The sequence below is a fragment of the Onychostruthus taczanowskii genome, unplaced genomic scaffold (genome assembly GCF_017590055.1).
Source record: "Onychostruthus taczanowskii isolate IOZ18803 unplaced genomic scaffold, ASM1759005v1 scaffold123, whole genome shotgun sequence".
NCBI lineage: Eukaryota > Metazoa > Chordata > Aves > Passeriformes > Passeridae > Onychostruthus > Onychostruthus taczanowskii.
In genome coordinates, this window is record NW_024498385.1 from 1,373,722 (window position 1) to 1,379,721 (window position 6,000).

General features: G+C 38.2%; 1 protein-coding gene across 1 annotated transcript in view; it reads right to left on the bottom strand.

Annotated features, from left to right (window-relative positions):
* Nucleotides 1–3,607, bottom strand: part of NIPBL (NIPBL cohesin loading factor) — a 156,862-nt gene extending 153,255 nt beyond the window's left edge. Inside the window, exon 1 of the mRNA XM_041396023.1 lies at nucleotides 3,536–3,607. The gene's annotated coding sequence lies outside the window, so the exon portion shown is untranslated. The remainder of the gene's footprint in view (nucleotides 1–3,535) is intronic.
* Nucleotides 3,608–6,000: the final 2,393 nt, after the last annotated feature.

Genomic DNA, 6,000 nt, shown 5'->3' on the forward strand with positions numbered 1-6,000 from the left:
CTAAATTGTGCACAGGAATTGTCTGGGAAAGTGCAAGCTGGCAAGCTTTGAGCTTGTGCCAAGGTCTGTTTGAACACTTTAATATGCAATTTTCAGACAGATTATTTCCAATGTCCATGCATGTTCCATTTATGTTGCATTTTATAGACACGCCTAAAGCAATCTTCTCAAAGTGACTTGACAAAAGGAAAGTAAGAAAAAACTGTAGTTCCCCATCTAGAGGTAAATCACATTCACATTTCTAATTATTTCATTATTCAAGCAATTAATGACTTTATATTTATCCAGAAACCTGATAAAAGAAAGTTGATTGATTTGGCTATCAGTTGAAATATTTGTTCATATGAAGACATTTTAAAAAGTCCTACACAGTGTCTGAACCAGACTTCTAACCTGTAGCAGATGTCCCTCTTGGTTTAGACTTCCTGTGGCCCTTACAAAAGGATGTTACAGTGAGACTGTGAGGAGAAAACATATAATGCAATAAAATGAAATAAGCACAAGTAACTTTTGCACTCCTTTGGGTTATGGCTGTCAACATAAATTTGTATTGAAAATTACTTCTGAGATGTAATTTATTGATTTTAAGATAAGAATAGAAAAAGGGTAAGGATAAATAAAACATAATCTGTTATTTTCTCAATGCTGAGTATTTCATTTATAACTTTTATTTTCTTTTTTTTTTTTCTTTTTTTTTTATGTAGCTGGACATGTGCTGGAAATTTGCTTCTCAGCAAGGCCACAGGGACAAATAGCCCTGTATCTACTTTGTCAGGACTTTAGAAGATGTATGGATGCTCCACTAGCACAATCCTTTTTAAAATTTTTGTTTAAACTTTTGACAGGGACAATAAGTGGTCCAGAAAATTGAGCTGTTGACCTGGAGAAACTCAAATTAAATGCAAATATATGCCTCTGCCTAGACGATGCACCTTAAAAAACACATCAAAATGATCTATTTATGGAAAATATCCTTTTCTGGATCATGATATATTTAAATTCCTGTTTTTGATGTTTACATTTCTGTATTTATCCTCCCACTATTTTAAAATACTGTTCAACTTCCTCAGGTTTCTTAAACATATTAAAAGATGAATTCACCATAGAAAATTTTTGTCTCAAAGGTACACATTTGGAGAAATAACACACTAAGCATAATCAGTTTCCTTAAAGCTTATAGGTAAGTGGAAATAATTTTAAAATTGTGATGATAATGAAAGACCAGTGTGGACAGCATTGTTAAATTGTTATTTTGAATTATTATTGTACATTTTGTAGGTTTGCCAACTTTTTCTACTGTTGATTGCATTCCAGTGCAAGTACTCGTATGAAAAATGATACATTGACTCTCCTGAGGAGGCTGTGATTTGTATACCTGTGCTACTGCTAGTATTGTTTTCCATGCTGAGTTCAATTTATTAACATGGTCTGTTATCTATAAAATCGCTGTTAGATAAAACACATTACAGATAATTGTCATAGGCAGTGCTCTTCAAAATCACTGTTAGAAGTAGTTTAACTTTCTGAAAAAAAGAACCAGTTTCCACAAGAACATGGGTGCATGTCACCACCAAAAACAAAGACATGTGGTTGGCACATGTTTTGTTGGATATTTGGGGATAGGCATGTGTGAGAAAAAGAGATGTAAAATGCCATAGAAATTGATGCAGAGAAGACACAGATACCCATATACACGCCTGAACAATCACTGGGAAGGTAGCTGTAAGAAAAGCAGAGCAAGAGAGATTCACGTTGACTATCAACCAAAAAGGAGCTGAGACTTTGAGTGAAACATTCACATGGTTTCAGAGGAAAAGAATGTACACACAATCTTTATAAATAGAGTGCATCAAAACATTTAATGCCGTCTATTTTTTCTGACCAGAGACACTGCACTAACCAAGTCAAATTAAGTAAGAATACACTGCCAATTTTAAAGTCAGTTGCTTTCTAAATAGATCCATAAACTACAATAACCTGGCAGTTTTCAAAATATGCATTTCCCTGCCAAGAACATATGTGCATACTCACCACAAAATACTTTATATACTTTCATTCACTAGACTTTTTCCTAAACTTATTCATTACTTTCATATATTCTATTGCTGTTTCCCCTCTTTTCCAGACTTAAGAAAGTCTTTTGTTTATTCCAGGCTACACTAGTGATTACTCTCCTCTAGTTACAGTGTTTTTTCCTCCTGCATTTCCTTGGGCAATGTTTATCTTTGCCACTAGGCTGTGTTTTCCCTAACGTTTTGGATTGCTTCCTTCTTACTTGCTCCCAAAGGTTAGAGGCAGCATATAAAAGTCCTTACTTTATTTTCCTATTTTGATTTTTCTTCATTGGCAAAATAATCCATGATGTGAACCTCTATCTGCTTCACTTAAAGAATCACTAACTTAAAAAGAGGATGTCTCTATAACAAATTATTTTACTGGGTTTATTTTTTTCTTATAAATTGTGTTTACAGAATAGCAAAATGCCCAAAGAAGAATGTACTATGACTAGAAAGTGAATGAAAAACTGACTTTGGTGGGTATGCCATTTTAATAGTGTAGAAAAGGAATTTGTGATTGAATAATGTTTGGATAAAAAGTTCAGTCAAATAAGGGATAATCTGCTGTCAAAGAGATTATTTGCGAGAGCCATGCTATAAATTTCTGTTTAAATTATAGAAAAGCACAAAAAGTACTTACATGAAAAACTGTCACAAAAATTGTTATATATACGCAGGCCTAAAAATATGATCTTTCCTTTTCTAAATTTTTTTCACACCAAGTTTCATTTAGACTAGTGACTGCATTTTTTTTAATTTAAAATGTAAATGTTCTGCTGTGTTTATGATTGTCTGTGAATAACTTTGCCTATTGCTAAACTTGGATGTTGCATATTGCTAAACTTGGATGTTGCCTCATAAACTTCAGAAGTACTGAAGTTAACTGTCCAGCCTAGGGGCATGCCAAGTAGAGATGTTACCCATGTCTGAGCTTTCCTTAAGAATTAAATTTTGTGAAAAATTGAACATCTAAAAATTAGTGATAGACAGACATTTAGGGAGTTTGCTTTGGTTTTAAAAAATAGATTTATAAAGGTAAATGAGTTTTTTCCTAGTCCATCTGAATTTTATTGGGAAGTATATTTTATCTTACAGGTAGTCATGATATCCTTATCATACCCCTATTTTTTATATCTTCTCATAAATACCATCTAGAACTTGAAAAGTGAGAAAAATCCTTGGTATTCCTTTACTGTTGATGATTAACTCAAAAATATAACATGGCCTCTGGGGGAAGGAGTGTCTCATACATGTCTGATGGACTGGCTGTAAGGCTTTGTTTCACTATGGTGGACATTGTGTTACATATCATTCCTGCAACCTTCCTGGTGTTATGAAGTTAGTATAAAACCGTGTAAAAGCTGAACATTCAAGATCTACCAAACGTATTAACTTTACCTTCTTCCTCTTTCTCAATCCTTGAATAATCTTCCCTCCCAACAATAAAATTGTGTATATTTAAATGAAGATTTTCTTACCAGGCCTCTACCAGCTTTACCCTCTTCTAAAAGCAGTTCAGAGATGTCTATATGAGACTTCTTTATGGCTGGTGTTCTTCACATGTAATAGATATAATCTGTTCAGTTCCCAAAAATTTCATTCAAAATGCTATTTACTGCTGTCAAAATGCCTGAAATAGAAAATTTCACATGTAATTTCTGGGAAGTTATAGAGCTGTAATAACCTGGCTATAGGAATACAACTACACGTTTAGGTAGCTGTAGAATAATACTTAATTATTGCTCCTAGGAATTTTGGGAGGGAGGCAGAAATTTTAAGGATAACCTCTTAGAACTCTCTATGTGCCAAGCAAAAATTTACACTACTGTTAATCCAATAGGTTTTCTCCAGCTTATACACTTTCCTTTGATTGCAAAAACATACTGCAACTTTGTAAATTAAACGCTATTTTTGGTAATGTAGAACTCAGGAAAGATTCTGGTTTGCTAGTCTAGTGCACTGAGATCCTTATTTAGCCACAAAAAACAAAAAAAGCCAGTGCAGGAATAATGATTAAAGCACACTTGGTGCTGTTTCACTGTTGCACCCCAGAGGGACCCAGGTTATAATGTAGTTCAATCTCTCATAATTTCTCTGAGATATGTGGATTCTCCATCTATACAATGTTACCACAGTATTACTGAAACAATACTGCTCAGCTGGTACTGAAGAAAAATTACGCAGAAAAGAAATCTTCTTATAAATAATACAGAAGAAAATATGTTACAAAAATTAATTTTGCTTCTCAAAGACAATGCCCCTTCTATTCTCTCATTGTAAGCTCTAAATTTGTTAATACTGTGTGGTTTTGATCTGGTTTTAAGTTTCAGAGTTTCTCAGAGGAAGTGGGCTTGGCATTTTATAGTTGCCTGGGAAGCACTGCCCATGCTTATGATTCCACAGAAATATTTTTAGTATGATGGAAAGCTCTCTATCACTAATAGCTGCTTTTAAACCAGCTCCTTCATAAGACTTGAAGCACCCTGTTTCTTCCTGTCAAAGTGCAAATGTAAGAACCCAGTTCCTAACTTTCTTAATTCTTACCATTAACAGTAAAAAAAAAAAAAAAAAAAAAAAAAAAGACACTTTTTTTTTTTTTTCCTCTATACGGACATATTAAGTCTATCCTAAAGAACACAGACAATGTCTCTAAGACACTCCAAAACAGTGGTGTGAGCAGATGTCTGAGGACGCCTTCCGCCTGTCCCCGAACCGCCTGGGGCGGATCTCAGCCCCGGCTCTCCAACACCGCCTGTGAGATCCGGCCGAGTTACTCTCGTTTATGCTCAGGACTCCCAAACCTGTTTGTCACATCTCTTCCACTGGTCTCGGCACGATCGATTCTATAATTATTTGAGCTAAAGAAAGCCACTGACCCCCTGACCGAGCAGCACCCGGGCTGCTCCGGCCGCTTCCCGCGCCTTTGTCACCTCAGAACCCTCCTGCCGTCACCGCTCCCCTGCCCGCCCTTCCTCCTCTCCTCCCAGTCCCGGATAGGCAAACAAGGCCTGTTACAAGCAGCCAGGGAAGAGGAAAACTCTAGCGATGCTGAAAGGAGAAATTAAAGTGTATCTAAAACTCCTAAAGCGCCCCTGCGAGCCCCAAACACGCTACCGGGGTTCCGCCTCGCCTCCTCCCTCAGACCGGGCTGAGCGCAACTTGCCCACGCAGGAGAAAAGACGGAGGTGCCATCAAGATTTTACCTCAGGTTCTCCTGTTTTGACTCACAGACATGCTTGTTGTGCTTTATAACGACTGCTTATAGCTTTACTTTTCGAGTCATGACATTATCTGATAGCGAATAATTAGCAAAGTGTAAGTGGGTCTCCCCTCTGGAAGTAATGGAACAGTCCGCCGTGTTCCAGACGCCGAGGCTCCTTCGTTTAACCCCTTTCCTGCCGATCCCACAGAATCAGCGTGGCGGAGACGGAGTGGGATCCTGCCGCGGGGTCTGCTGCACTGGAGCACCGCGGGCAGGTCAGGGTAGTGAACACACTTCATACAGGCGGTATGAAGCGGGGGCAGCGACCACCCACCCGCAAAACGGCCTTAAATGCCGTCTGATAAAGTCTTCCAACAGTCTTCCACTTCGTAGTGGTGTGGAAACGTGCGACAATGTTTAAATAGTGATCGGCAAACTCTGTGTGTGGGATTGGGGGGGGGGGGGGGGGGGTGGTATTGTCTTTTTTGCCTGTTTGCTGGTTTGTTTTTTTGTTTCTATGATTCCCAGTGGAGAATTTTGTAGACCCTGTAAGGACGGCGCCTACCTGTCCCCCAGGTGAGCAGTGAGCATTCTCCCCATCCCTGCAGACGGAGCATCGTCCCTGCTCAGCCGGAGCGGCTGCTTTCCTCCGGGGGGCTCAGGCGTGTACGGAAAACCACGCTGTGAAAAGCCAGCGTCCACAAAGGAGACAGAGGAATCCTGCAACTTTATTCGCATAAT